The sequence below is a fragment of the Lynx rufus genome, unplaced genomic scaffold (genome assembly GCF_022079265.1).
Source record: "Lynx rufus isolate CCGP_SWC_20201006 ecotype Redwood Valley unplaced genomic scaffold, mLynRuf1.p SCAF_13, whole genome shotgun sequence".
Taxonomy (NCBI): domain Eukaryota; kingdom Metazoa; phylum Chordata; class Mammalia; order Carnivora; family Felidae; genus Lynx; species Lynx rufus.
In genome coordinates, this window is record NW_025814827.1 from 2011953 (window position 1) to 2027502 (window position 15550).

The following is a 15550-nucleotide window of genomic DNA, read 5'->3' on the forward strand; positions in this document are numbered from 1 at the left end:
CTGGCCCAGCCACCGTCCGCTTCTGAATAATTTCTCCAGCAGAAACTCCATAATTATGGGTAATAACAATCACTCTGATTTGCATGTATTGAGCACCTTTCAGCCCGAGATCTCCAAGTGCTTTGCCAACATTAATTAATTCATTAGGCACACCCGCCTCCCTGGGACAGGGCGACATGACACTCCACCCAGAGCACAGCTGGCTCCAGAGTACTCAGTGGGTGGCAGTCCCAGCATGGCTGCATGTTGGGTGTCCTGGGGTGAGGAGCTCTGAGGAGCAAGAGCGCCCCCCCTGGCACTGGACTCTGCCTCTGGCTGCCCCCTCAGAGGTCAGAGCCGCCCCCTCTGTGCCCCAAGGTGAAGCCTCCCTATCCCGGCCTGTTAAAGGGCCAGGTTGCAGGCAGTCATGTGCACACAGACAGCCTACCCTCAGCTTTGCCCTCAGTCAACGGAGACCTGGGGAAACTCACAAGCTTCCAAGAAATAGTATCTTCACCTCTAAAAAGGTGGTGGGGCCCAGCTCCCAAGGTGAGTGTGAAGCTGGAGGCAGGTAGTGCGGGTAGGAAGGATTTAGACCCGAGCAAGGCTGTGCACGAGAAGGGTGTACCTTCCCCCCTGCCAGCCAGACCTGTGGGAAAGAAGCCCAGAAGGCCACAGACAAATGTACAAACTCTCCCTTCGGGGCCAGGACCCTCCTCAGTCCCCTTCAGGAGCGTGGAGATGCCCCTCCTTCCAAACAACTCTCAGTCCTGCCCCTAATGCCCACCCGAGGCCAGGGCCCACACTGGCCTCAGTGCCAGATGCCCTAGGAATCTGACCAGGACAGAGGAGGTATCACTGCAGGCCAGGCTCAGAATCAGGGCCAAGAGGGAACACTGGGGCCTGCAGGCTCTAGCCCCAAAGCAAGGCGCTCCCAGAGAGCAGCCAAATCCAAGGTCATCTCCTCCCAGCCCTGACGGTGCAGATGGGCAAACTGAGGCACGGGCGGAAGGGAACTCAGGGTCCGAATCAATCCTAGTACCACCATTTATTTGTGCTGTCACCTTGAGCAAATCATTGCCTCCCTGAGCCTCCATTTCCTGATCTGGAAAATGAAATAGTGCTACCCCTGGCTAACAGTGCTGCCTACACTGTAGGTGCTCAACGAATAGAGCTGCTATCATTAATTATGCTATAGTTACATTTTCTACTTAACACCTTCCCTAAGGTCACATTGAAAACTCCATAATTAGACCCTCAGTTTCATGGCACAAATATTTACTGAGGTTCTACTATGTGCCAGGCATTCTGCTGCCCACCTCTCTCACTCTTCTCTTTTGTAAGTACCCCGTCCCCAGCTGGCTGGCTTCCTCCCTATCTCCTCCACACTCTGGCCTCCTTCCCGAAGCCAAGCATTTACTCTTTCTGTTTCTTCCATCTAGATGGCCCTCCTGCCTCCCCTCTGTACAGCAAAATCCCTTTTCAATCCGCCATGGCCTACTCCAGCCCTGTCCTCTCCAGGGAGCCCTCTCGGATTGCCCCAGTGTGATTTAACATTTAACTGCTCCCAAGTTCCTCCTCCCATGTCTTGGGTGGGACCAAGGACTCCTCCAGGGCCAGAGCAGGCCCCAGGCTACACCCTGCCCAGCCGGGTCCACCTTCTTTCCTGAAGGGTCCTGATCTCTGCATGGAGATCTCGTGTGGTGATAGCAGATGACCCCCTTGTGTGCAGGTGGATAGCACTTTACGGTTATGGAGCACACAGTCTGACGGGGGTCCCTGAGGAACACAGGCCCCAAGGAGCTCAGACACCCTCACTCACAAACGGTCACATACACGGCACTAACACACGACAACAGTCATGCACACATTCTTACACACATATTCACATAAAACACACACTGACACACCATAACAACCACACACCTGTGAACACATACACACACCATCAAGGGAAGGCCAACCCGGGTTGATAGCACCCCTGGTTGATGAGGCGGTGAACACATGCCCATTTCCATCCATCTGTGCATCTGTCTGGCTTTCACCTACCTCTGTACATTTTTAAGTCTTAAGAATACTTAGGTATTCTTAAGTATTGAAACTTGAAAGGCGACTGCAAAGGTGCCGCTTTAGGGGACTGTGCACAGGGCATGACCCTTCACCCCTCATTCCCACTGACATCCTCCCCATAGGGCATGGATGCCCCCAAGCATGTGCACGCACGCCCAGCGCTCACTGCCCACACACATTCACATGGACTACCTCTCATACACACTCATCTGTGATCAGGCACGCAGTTCTCAGGGAGACCTAGGGGCCCAGCCCCGGGAAACGGTCCCCACCCCTGCTATGCAGGTCTTGCCATCTATACCTACAGCTGCTACAGTCTGGGGGAGTGGGGCAGGAACCCAAGCCTGGGCAAGGTTAGATGCTCAGGGCCCTGCTGCCTCTCTCCTTGGTCAAGCCACCCACCCTTTCCCCCTCCCACCAGTGTATTTGTCTCAGGGTCACCTTCTCCAGGAGGCCTCTCTGGCTCCCAGGAATCATCTTGGTTCGATGTTTGACACTATGTCTTCAAGATTATTTTCTTCGGCAGTCTGTCTCTGGGTCCTGACTCTGGTCTGAGCCCCCAGAACAAGAGTGGCCAGGCTGGGCTCAGCAGGCACTGACCATACTTGGGAGTCGGCTCAGGCATGAAGCATCACAGAAAAGGAGTGTCCACTCAACCAGATAAAACTGAGGTGGGGGAGGAAGTACCCCTTAGGCAGCAGCTGGGGCCCCTCTGGGAGCCCTTTCCATCTTTGTGCCTCAGTTTCCTCAGCATTCAATGAGGATATTGTGCAGACCGAGTCAAGGTGCTTTTTGACCTAAAACCGCCCTATAGGTATTAGGGTCTTGTGATGTTTTCCGGCACGGTGTCCTCAGGGAAATCTTCTATTTCCCCCACAACAAGGGTCCTCAGTGGACCCTGAGCGGCAGAGATGTCACATCAAGCCCCCAGAGGAAAGGACAGAGGGTATGGAGACAGGGTAAAGAGGAGGAGCAAGGGGTGAGGAGCTTCCCTAGAGACAGAGAGAAGGATAGAGAGAAGAATGACAGCCACAGGCCTCCTATAAGCAGGGGCCGGTTAGAACCACCCAGAACCTGGGGCTCAGCCCCCCACCCTGGCACAGACTCCGGGGCACAGGAGCCCCTCCAGCTCGTTAGCCAAGACCTGCCCGTTAATCACCATAGGCTGCCTCTCCCTGCCTTGGCTGTGTCAGGCCATAATAATATATGAATAACATTCATTTATTCACCAACTTCCCACTCAGGAAAAGATATATGGCACTGTAGGAATGGATTTATCCTGACACCCAGCTTTCAGCAAAGTGAGGCTAATTTAAACATTTATGTCAAAGCCTTGCCCCTCCCCTCGCCTCCCAATTTTATTTTAATGGTGGGAAGGTAAAGGATGGGAGGAAAGTTGAAAATGCACAAGCCCGCACAGTTTGAGGGGTAGAGGCAATTGAGAGGAAAAGGGATCTTGGCTGGCTTTCCTTCTGGCTTCGCCCCCACCTTCCATCCTGGCCCTGAATCTACAATGAAAGCAGCACTGGGTGGGGTGGGGGTGGGGGTGCAGTAGTCCCTCTTGGCCACTATCTGACCATGCACCCCTGACAAGCCCGCCCCCTCCCGGGCCTCCATTCCCTTGTCCGTAGAGCAGAGGTCTAAGCAAACTAGACAATACCCAGGTCCTCTCTGGATGCTGTAGTTGGGTTCTTCTGTCCTCTCTTGGGCATCTCCTCACCCCTGTGGTCCATCTGTAGCCTCTGGGGAGACGGAGAATCCCAGCTGGGCTCTGCCACAGATAGTCCCCAGGTACGGCCAAGACAGCCAGTCTTCAAGGGAGAGACTGCTGAACTGGAGGGAGTTCAGAGCAGGCTGGGGCAGTCAGGGAACAGCCAGGCTCTGTGCTCTTCAAGAGCACAGCCTCTAGGGCCTGGACTCACATCCCTGTTTTCCCATCTACTCTGTGGACTTGGCCGATTGCTTACCCTCTCTGTGCCTCAGTTTCCTCATCTGAAAAATGACGATGAGAGTGCCTACCCCACAAGGTCCTTGAGAGGATCAGACGGGGCCACCATTCACGAAAAGCCGCTGGCACCACACTTGACCCAGAGAAGGAACACAGGAATGACAGCATCACCGTCATTGGGAATGGACGAGGAGGAGTGGAGGGAAACATGTGAAGTCAGTCTGACCTGAGCCTCCCCACTGCTTATCCCTACTTCAGCTCAGGCCCAGGCCTGTCCAAGGTGTCCCAGGGTGGGATCTGCTCCACTCAGCTCATAGGAGCCCGCCAAGCCCCTGACGGAGGCAGCAAGATTTCTCTTTGCTACCGGCTGAGACCAAACCACTCCACCTTCCATGAGTAAGATGTAAAATCAGGGCCTTCTCTGAAGTCTTGGAAAGCACATAATGGCAGGGCAGGTAAGAAAGTGGCAGACAAGGGCAGGGGGCAGGGCAGGACACTCAGCCTATGGAAATAAACCACCCTCGTGTGCACACCCACATACACACACTGGCACACACCACATTTCCTATGGCTGGCCTCTGGCCTGAGTTTAAAAGCCCCTGGCTGCCCCCAGGACCCTCAGGCCCCCAAGGGGGCAGGTATGGAGAAGAGGTACAGACTGGAAGGGCCCTGATTAGATCAAAGGCCGGAGGGCAGCAAGGAGGGAGGCCTGTTAACCCCATACTGCCAGAGCCAACTTGGCCCAAGGGGGCCTGGGGCCCCGGGCCATGGCCAAGTCACCCTCAGACCCTCAAGTTCCCCTCCTGAAAAAAATGGAGCCAATTACACCAACTTCACAAGGCCCCAGTGCCTGGCACACAGTAGGTACTCACCAAGCATCCCCTTCCCACCAATGCCCTCCCCTAATTTCACAAGTGCAGGGAAGGCTGAAAGCAGCTTTCATCTCATGCCCCGCTGGAACAGGAGACCCCATCAGACAGTGACGGATGGGAGCCAGCGACTGGGGAAAAGGATGCCAGCTTACGTGGGGGTGTCAGCTTCTTGGAAATCTTGCTCTAATTGAGTGTCCTATTAAAATACGTTGATTTTGGTAACACAGGCATTTTTATAAAAGAGTTCCTGAGTTATTTATAAATGTCATAGGGGGTCCTGGGTGGCTCAGTCGGTTAAGCATCTGACTCTTGGTTTTGGCTCAGGTCACGATCTCACAGTTGTGAGATCAGACCCCATGTCGGGCTCTGCGCTGACAGCACAGAGCCTGCTTGGGATTCTCTCTCTCCTGCTCTCTCTGCCCCTCTCCTGCTCGTGCTCCCTCTCCCTCTCTCTCTCTCTCTCTCTCTCTCTCTCTCTCTCTCTCAAAATAAATAAACATAAAAAAATTATAAAAGTCATAATGGAACAAACATGCTGAACCCTCTTCCCTGGCCACACCCTCGGGGACCCTGGCATCTGAGCCACAGCCTATCACCAGGACACCACTGCTCACCAGGTGCCAGCCAGAGCCAATCCCTGAAGGGGCCCAGGGAGAGGCTACACCCCAGAAAGTGACTGCCAGGTCTTGGAAGTCCCTTCTTTCCTCGAGCCTGGGTGACAATTCTGAGGCAGTTTATTTTTCTCCTCAAAAGGGAGCTTGGCAGTGACTCACGCCTGTGTCCCTGAAGCAGCCTGTTCTGTGCTGTCACTCAGGCATGCATCTTAGGACTCCTTCACCCTGTGGTGGGTGGAGGGCACCCACCGGGGTTGAGGAGGGGGACATTTAACCACCCAGGCTGGATATGGAGAGGGTCAAGGGGGTGGTGTGAGCCCAGCCACCGAAGATGTCCCAAGCCCGTCCCCCAACCCCCGCCCAGCAACCCCCCTCGCGGAGCCTATCAGTAAGAGCAGAGGCTGGAGCACACACAGGGGCTGCAAACCCGGCAACAAAATGGCTTATTTGGCCTGCTCAGCAGTTTTAAAAAGATGTGAATCAGTTGCCAATTTTTACAAATCACACAGAAATCTGGATTTCTGGTTTCTCTTGGAAAAATCTGATCTGGCCACACAGGGCCTACATTTCCACGTGTCAAAAACGAGCCAGGAACGGAGACTCTGGTTGCCCACGGTCCCTACCCGGCCTGCTTCTCTCGTTTCCATTACCAGCCTGGCCTCTGGGAGTTTGAGGCCCCCAGGCATCTAGTTCTGGAGTTCCAAATCTCTAAATCTATATCAGGCCTCCTGTGCTCAGCCTGGGGCTGGGGAAAATGAGGCACGGGAGAAAGAGCAAGTGATCACATCCCAGGAGGGGGATGAGGGGGTGACGGGGCTCACAGCTGGACCCAAAGTAGGAATACAATCCAGGAACATACAAACCACAGAATTTATTATAAAAGGTTTTATTCTGTGGTCGTTAACGAGTATCCATGTTTAATCCATGCCATTCTATTAAACCAAACATTTGCTCCCATGTACAGGGTGGGAGAGTGCTGGGACCCACCACTCAAGTGTGAGAGACGAGGCCACAGCAGCCCAGTCCAGACACAGGACTGCATGCAATCAAAGATGGTCCTAGCTGTCTTGCTGACGGGGCAGGAACTAGGATGGACATTCTCTGCTTTCGTATTTGGGGATGTAATAACCAGTTTAAAGGGCTGAAATTGTAATTGTGCAAATATACGTAATGAGCTAAAAGCTTTTTTCTGCTATGATTGTGCTCTTTCCAGGTCAGATATCTACACTCCAGAAATACCATTAATCTGGTCCAGGTCAGGTACAAGACACTGGAGGCAAATAATCTTCCATTGTAATTAAGTGCTAGAAAGAGAGATTCCAACAGGAGTTCTCAGAAGGAAGGGCACCCAGGGTTGGGGAGCCCAGGCAGTTTCCCGGCCTCAGGGCATGGAGCCAAGTCCCCTTACTAGCTGTCTACAGGCCCTTTGCCCAAGAACTCCCCCCAGGACAGTGGTATCAGAGGAAATGAGCAGAAGGAGCTCGCTGAGGCCCTGCCACGTGCCCGACCCCTAGAGTTTCCATCCCTGGCACATGGCCTCTTTGAGCCTAGGTTTTCCCATCTGCAAAGTGAACATGATTGACGGAGTGAGGCCTGCCCGTGCAGCAGTGATGAGGGAGCAGGCCTCTGTTTCCATTTCCCTCATCCCCCCAAGAAAAAGCCCACAGGCCCCCCTGAGACCCTGTTCTAGGCTATGCTGTGTGACCCCAGGCCAGGCCCTGACCCTCTCTGGCTTCGTGCCCTCCAGCTGTAAAATGAGGCTTTACATCCTCTTGGATCTTTTGAGTCCTAGAACTTGCTGCTCCAGCCCTGAAATCACCTGGGCACACTTGGCAGTGGCCACGACAGCCTGAGGCTTCCTGGTACCTGGGGGCAGAAGAGAACAAAGAGAGGGCTGAGGAGGCACTGGGTGGCCTTGCCAGGTGAAGGCAGGCAGAGTGGGCTGAGGGGTAGGTAGAGAGCAGTAACATGAGGATAGGGAGTGCAGGCCAGTGTCTTAGGACCCTTGTGGTGATGGTCAAGCCCAGATGGGACGTGGGACTATGGCATACACCAAGCACAGCTTCTGCTCAAAGACTCAGGTGCAAGGGCAAGACACAGTCTCAAAGCTCTAGAGGAACAGGCCTTGGGCAAGCCTCCTCCAGGATGCCTACCCTGACCACCTTCCTCTCTGAGTGGGGACCCCACTCTCCACAAGCCCTCAGGGTAAGTAAGATGGAGACATAAGACGGAGCAAGCAAGGCCAACAGAGGAACAGATACCTGCCCAATACCTTCCCAAGATATGGAGCCTCCAAGCCTCCTGTGCTTCAGGCCAAGACATCTCAACTGGAGGTTCAGAAAGCAAAACCGGAGCAGGAAAGCACTTCGGGGAAGGTACATAGTGGTCAAGACACCAACCACGAGGTCTTTGCCCAAGCAGGAACCCCCCCCAAACCCAGGTCTCTTATCTACCCGGCAAACACCTTTCTACTTCTAGCATGGGGCCCCTCCTCCACAAAGGTTTCCGTGACCCATCACCCCAAGAGACATACCACTTCCTCCACTGGACCACCATCTGGCCCAGCAGCCCTGTAGACTTCTACCTTGGTCCCAGGGGCCTTCACAGCTACCTCTCTTACAAAGCTGCCTCAGGGGGCTGGGAGCACCCTGAGGGAGGCACTGGCCTGACTGCTCTCCGTCACCCCAGTACCAGCTCCAGGACTGTGCCCGGCACAGAGCAGGTGCTTAGCAGATGTCTAAGGGAGGAATGGAGGACCAAAGGTGAGGAAGCCTGGGAGAACCACCCAGAAAGGGAGGTGCCCCGCCCCACCCCACCCTCACTGGGTTGGCAAAAGCTGCAGAATTAAGCACAAGTTATAATTAAGACGGGATGTTTGAAGAGAAACATAATCTCCGTTTCCGTGGGATCCGCGGGCACAACAGTAATTAACGTCTCATTAACATTCGCCTAATTAAGCAGTTTATGAAAGTGTATGGATTTGCATACCGCCATACCAAGCTTGCTCAGGCAGCAAAATTAACCCCTCAGGCCCTGGAGGGCCGGGAGGCAGGAGGGCCGGGTAGGCAGAGGGGTGGGGTGGTGACACCAGTCAGCAGAGGTGGGGGGGACTGGACCCCCCCCTCCCGATAGCACTTTCCAGGCCCCACCTCCCCAGCCCCTGGCTGCCTGAATGGATGGTTCACTCCTCCCTTGGAGCCTCTGCCCATTCACTGGGCCAAGATCAGAGTTTCTCAAAAAGGCCCTTTTGAAGGAAGGTGGCTGATCCCACCCACTCCACCAGTCCAGGCTGTGCCTGCCCGCACTGAACAACTGACCAACCCCTGAGCATCTCCTCGTGCAAATCACTCCTCCTCCAGGCTGCTGGCTGCCCACCCCGCTCTGCTGGGAAAAGAGACTAAGAGCGCTTGCACAAGTAGGGGAGGGGCAGAGAGCGGGAGACACAGAATCCAAAGCAGGCTCCAGGCTCTGAGCTGTCAGCACAGAGCCCGGTGCGGGGCTTGAACACACAAACCATGAGATCATGACCTGAGCTGAAGTCAGATGCTTCACTGACTGAACCACCCACGTGCCCCTCAGCTTCTGGTACTTTTACCTGCTTCATCTTGCTCAGCCCTCCCTGCTCCCTGAGGGCTGTGTTAGTGTCATTCCCATTCCATGGTGGTGGGGGGGGGGGGGGGCTCAGAGAGGCCCAGACCCTGCCCACGCTCATAGAGCTGGTAAGGGCAGAACCCCAGGCTCTGCGACCCCAAAGCCCCTCCCGCGTGCCCAGACAGCAACATTTGGGGGACACAAACACTCCTCTGCAGCAGCAACAATACACATGGCCCCGGCCACGGAAAAAGGCTGGCTGCTCCTTCTCACCTCCCCTGAACGCTAATTAACCACCCTCCCCAGGGCCCCCTCAACTCCCAGACAGCCGCCACTGCTGGAATCAGAGTCACCAGGGCCACTGAGGAGGCCTCAGTTCTCCAAAGGAGAAAAAGAAAGGGGCCTTTTAGGATGGGGTCAAGAATCAAGTAAAGCATTTCCGTCCACAGACTTTGAAGCCTTGAGCGCCTTATGCATTTTAGTTGCTCCTTAATTATCTTCCTCCTTGACCCCACCCCCACTGCAGTCCTGCCCACCACTTGTGCACTTGGGGTGCCCATCAACTCTCTGCTCATTCCAAGGGCAAATTAGGAAAACTTTCCTCAGTGATGATGTAGCAATATATATCAAGAGCCTAAAAAATGCTCATTCCAACAAGCTATAAAAAGCATAAGCCATAAAGGCGAGAAATTTGGCTGTTACAACTTAAACCATCTGTGTAACAAAAGACATCACAAAGGGAAACGAAAAGCCATAGACAGACCAGAAGAATATACCTGCAGTACATACAGCCGACAAAAAAAATTTGTTTCCAGGCTATATAAAGAACTCGGCAAATCAATAAAAAAAAAAAAAAAAGACAAATCACCCACTTTTTGTAAAAGGCAAAGAACAGGAACAGGCACTTGGTAGATGAGGAGACCCGAAGGGCCAACAAACATGATGAGACTTGCCTCAGCTCAGCAGAGGGCCAGGAAACGCTAAGTAAAACTACCAGGTAAAATCTGTACCATTAAATTGGCGGGAATTTAAAAAGGCACAGTGTTGAGTGTTTGCTGGGGCTGTGGAGCCGCGGGACCTCTCATGCATTGCTGGGGGCAGTGGAAGTTGCTACAAGCATTTGGAGAAACAATTTGGCCTTATCTTGTAGAGCTGAAGATGCACATACCCTACCACCAAGCAATTCCAGTCCAAGAGAAACTCCCACACATGCGCAAGGAGGATGTACAATGCTCACCGCAGCCTTGTTTATAAGAGTGAAAAGGGAAGATGCTCTAAATGTTCCCCGGCAGAAGAACAGATCAGTCGGAGGGACATACAGATTCACAACGGCAGACTGAACACATGCACTTTCCCTTACTCCTTTCCAAAACTCCATTACAGCAATAAAGGATCTTTTCTGTACATAAATCCACAAGGACAAAGAATGGAAGAGGAAACAGCAACATAATTTTGGAAGTTGGAAAGCAAATGAGTGAATGGTAATTGACTTGGCAGAGCTGAGACAGCAGCATCCCAAGTCCTGGTCCTATTACCTGGCAGAACCCACCAGAGGCTCAGTAACCAGGGGCACCACGTAGCACTGTGGACACAGGAATGAAGGACTGGCTGGAAGGCTATGTAAGAAGCAGATAGACCCCAAGAGCTCCCATTATCAGCTCCACCCAGAGAAGACTGGGAAACACCAGGAGAGGTGGAAGGTGGGGGACCACACAGGAAACTGAAGGAGAAAGGTGAGAGTCTATGTGCCGGATTTCAGGGCTCAGCCCCAGTCTCCCTTTCCCGCAAAGCTCCAACAGGCTCTGCCATCAAGGTCCCCAGCCCAGGCAGGTCAGCCACAGGGAAGCACAGTTGTCCAGCCTGCCCACACACCAAGGATGCCAACCAACCTTAGGTGCCCCCTCCTATATAGGAGCTACCGACTGAGCATTGCCAGACATTTGAATGTCAGTTCCACCAGCTCAGGGACTTTTGACCATTTTGTTCAAGGTTGTAGAAGGGGGCTGGCACAGAGAAGGTACTCCATACATTTCTGCAGAGTGAATTACCTGAGGAAACTTCTAATAGAAAAGACGGTGTCCAAACAAGCAAGCAAACAAGGAGACAGGCGGTGCAGACAGAAGAGAGACAGCTATCATCATCTTCACAGAAATAACCTATAGTATCCATGAAACAAGAACTGGGTACAACGTATTTTAAAGAGAACATTCAGCAAATTAAAAGGAATCGTTGAAATTTAAAGCTTAACAAATCAAACACTCCATTAGAAAGGCAGAATGGCAACATAGAGGAAACCTCCTAGAAACAGGGACAGGAAGATACAGAAGTTGAGACAAAGGAGGGGAAAGATGATGAAGTTAGGGGTCCCTCCACAAAGCACAACATCTGGTTGATTAGGGATCCAGAAGGAGAGAACAGAGAAGATGGAGGTCAGGAAATCATAAAGGAGTAAATCAAAAACGTTTCCAGGTCTGAAGAACATGAACTTCCGATTTGAAAAGGCAGGCCCTCAGCAAGACACAGCATATTGAATTATCTATCACCTCCAGGCTTCCAGAAAGACAAATCCCAGGTGGCACACACAAAATCAATGCCCCAGCAGTGGTGGAGCCCCCCCACACCAACTCTGTTAGCAACAGCAAAGCAACGGCTTTCAAGGGAGGGCCCCTGTAAAGTTCTGGGGAAGAGATCTCTATCTGGAGTTCTATACCCAGCCAAACTACCACTCAAAGTGACAAAGAGTCTTCAGACAGGCAGTCTCACAACCCCTCTCCCACAAACCTTTTCCAGAAGGTGATGGAGGGTGGATTCTGCCAAAGCAAGAATGTAAAATAAGAAGGGGAAGATGTGGGATCCAGGAAGCAAGAGGCCAAGCCCAGAGAGCTGAGTAATGGACCCCTGAGCAATGGAGGTGAGCCATCCCCTTATGCCCATAGCACAACCAGTGTCCAAATAAACCAAACTGGAGCAGGTCAGAAGGCTCAGGAAGAGATTTCTCCAAGATAAAATTGATAGAGTACTTTATATGTTTACTTATGTTGAAAGGAGATTTACCCAACTGGAGAAGAGCAGGGAATTGCTTTAGGGATAAGCACAAAAAGCAAAAACTAAGCCCTCTTCCCCACCCAAAGAAAAGGACAATTATTAACACCAGGGAAAACAGCTAATCAAGAAAGGAAAAGTAATCAGAGTATTCTACATGGCTCAGCTGGGAAGCTCAGCCAACCAAAAATGTAGTGGGGGCGGGAGTGGTGAGTGGTCAAATGGAGCTAAACCTCAGCTTCTTTTTCTTTTTTAATTTTTTTAATGTTTGTTTATTTTTGAGACAGAGAGAGACACAGCATGGGTGGGGAGGGGTAGAGAGAGAAAGGGAGACATAGAACCCGAAGCAGGCTCCAGGCTCTGAGCTGTCAGCACAGAGCCTGATGTGGGACTCAAACTCACGAGTCATGAGATCATGACCTGAGCCGAAGTCGGAGGCTCAACCAACTGAGCCACCCAGGCACCCACCTCAGCTTCTATAGTAAAAGTCACTCAGTAATGCCTGAAACTGGAAAATCAAGGAGCAGCCATACAAGCCAGTTATTTAGAATGAGGGAAGTAAACACACAACCCACAAAAAGAACTGAAAAAGTTTGCTCCAGAGAAGTGGCAGATGGCCCAGGGAAGGGTTTAGTAAGGTTTGTCACAAAGCAATGCACTTGGCCTCCTCCCATCTCAGTGGGGTCTTGCCTGGCCCTAAATATCCCCCTCCCCTGCCCTCAACTGTAAGTGTTCATGGCCCAGAGCACCCCCATCCACCAGCACCCCACCCTCCTGGTCAGCCCCTGCCTCCACCCCTGCTGGGTTTCAACACCTGGGCCCCCTCCCTTTCCTTAAAGGGCCAGAAGAAGCAGGACCCCAGGGTCAGACAGGGAAGCCCTCAACTTCCTCTTCCTCCTCTGCTACATCCTGATTTGGGGGCTGCTTCCTGAGGGCAAGGGTCTGCCCACGCCAGTAGCCTACTGAGTTTTTCTGTCTTTCATTTAACAAATAGTTACTGAGCACCTCCTCCATCCCAGGCACCGGGGAAAAGGCTGTGGACAAGGCAGCTGCGCATTAAGCAAATGAAGCAATAAACACAAATTGAGGGAAGAGCCATGAAGGAAGAGCCATGTGGAAGACCTTCCACACCAGGTCTGTAGGAGAACTCTGATTTCTTCAGAGATAGTGACACTGAGGGGCAGGCTGGGACAGGGACAGGAATACCATGTCCAGGCCTGGAGAAGGAAGGAAGGGAACAGGTAGTAGGGAGCGGGGACAGGAGAACCTGCTCCCCAGCCCCCAACTCTGTCTTTTGCTCCCCACCCATCACCCCAGCCAAGCCCAGAGCCAGGCTCGTCAGAGGAGAGCAGGAGAGAGAAGTCATGGCCCAACCTTTTAGTGGAAATTGATGCCCACCTCACCAAGGTGATCTACACCCTCAGTTCATTCCTCACTCAAGTCACATGAGGCACTGCTGCCATGAGGGGAGAGTGGGGCAGCAGGGTGTGGGCACAGGTTCCCTCTCTCAGGAAGTTCTCTCTGCTTGCAGCAGCCATTACCAAATGCGCCTTCCTGCCCTGTCCTTCTTCCTAAGCTCGGCTTTCACTCAGGCCTCTCCTGCTCAAGATCCTGCCATGGCTCCCACTGCTCTGAGGAACAATTTATGGATCCTGGCATATAGCCCTGGTCAGGTTTATGGCCACAGAGCTGAATCAGGGCTAATGACCACTTAGCAGCATCCTGACTGAAACAGAGGAGGCTGTCCATGGCAGGGTGGGGGCCAGGGCAGGAAGCCTCTACCAGCTGCCACAAAGTCAGCAAAAGTCTCCAGAGGGACCATGCTGAAGCCTGGCCTTTGGATGAGTGGAAATCTGCCAAGAGCTCACAGTGAGGAAGGAAACCCCACCTCCAGGCCTTTGCTCTTACTGGGCCACCTGCCTAAAGGGTCCTCCCTTCTCCTGCCCAGTTAACCTACCTCAAGTCCTCCTGAGGTCACTCTTGCAACCAGCCTTCCATGACCTCTCAAAGTCTTCCCCATGACTATGCATGGGCCTCTTTCTTTCTTCCCCCAGCACACAGTGGGTACTCGGGGAGATCTTTGGCCAACAGAGTGGCCAGGGTCAGCAAAGGGGCAAGGAGGGCACCTCCTTCCAGTACTCCACCCAGCCATACTCCAAGGGTGGGTTGAGCAATTTCAATCCCAATTAGAGCCAAGGATGGAGGCAGGGGGACTGCCATGGTGACAGGATGAGGGAAGAGAGCCAGCCCCTCAGCACCCCACCTACCCCTGGTGGACAGTACCCATACCTGACGGTGCTGGACAGCTATTATCCACTCGCCTTATGCCCCACCCCCACCCCACACCATGATCACAGACGGTACTGGGAAGAGGGGCTGGGGAGGGCCTGAAATAGCCACCACCCCCAAGCACGTCCTACATGCCTCATAACACCCATGGACCTGCCCTTCCCCATGTGCTTGCTGTGTGCTAGATGGGCAACACACAGGTACTTATTTCATTCTGAGACCCTGATCTGCCCCATTTTCCAGGTGGAGAAACTGAGGCCCAGACACGTATAGAGAACTGCTCGTAGTCACACTGTGGTAAGAGGTGGGGTTGGGATCTGGGCTCAAATATGCCAGCCTGGAAAGCTTGGTCCTCAGGAGGTGGGGGGACATACAACTTGGGGCCCGAGTCCCAGGAAGCATAATAACCCCGGGTCCTCTCAGCTGGAGTGGAGTACTCCATGGCACCTCTTCCCAGGCTCACCTCCAGAGAGGCAGGCCCCGAAACCAATGCCCTCTTCTTGGGAAAGAACCTACTAAGTGCTGGGTGCTGGGTGAATCTTTAGGACTATCCAGAGGATCAGATCATTGCTGCACTTACAGATGGGGAAACTGAGGCTCTGAGGGGCTAAGGGACTCAGGCGGGTAACACACTAGGAAAGGTGAATTCAGACCCAAGCCTGACTCCACACCGAGGGGCCTTCCCCAGGAATGATGCATCCTCCTCGACTCGGCAGGAGTCAGCAAGCCCTTCCTGGTCCCTGGACAGGCCAGGGCAGGGCTTAGCTATTCAAGGCCAGGACACAGGAGACTGGTACTCCCAGCCTGGCCTGGCAGGCCGCCTCCCAGGACCTAGGGAGCACCTAGACACCCACCATGCACCATCCCTGCCCAGACAGAGGGAGCCCAAAAGAGTGGGCTAGTCCCCATATTCAGGCCCCTGCAACCCTTCCCTGCTCTCAGAACGGAAAATCCTACCCCACCCTGACACAACACAGGTACCTGGGTGGGTAAGACAGGGTCAGGGAAAGGACAGAGGCCAAGCGGAAGTGGAAGGCCAGCATCACAGCCCTGAGGGGAGGAGCAAGCCCCCTCCAGAGTCAGGACTGAGCCAGGGGCTCAGAGGGCTCCTTCCAAACTCCTTGATGTTTAAGGACCCTGGACTT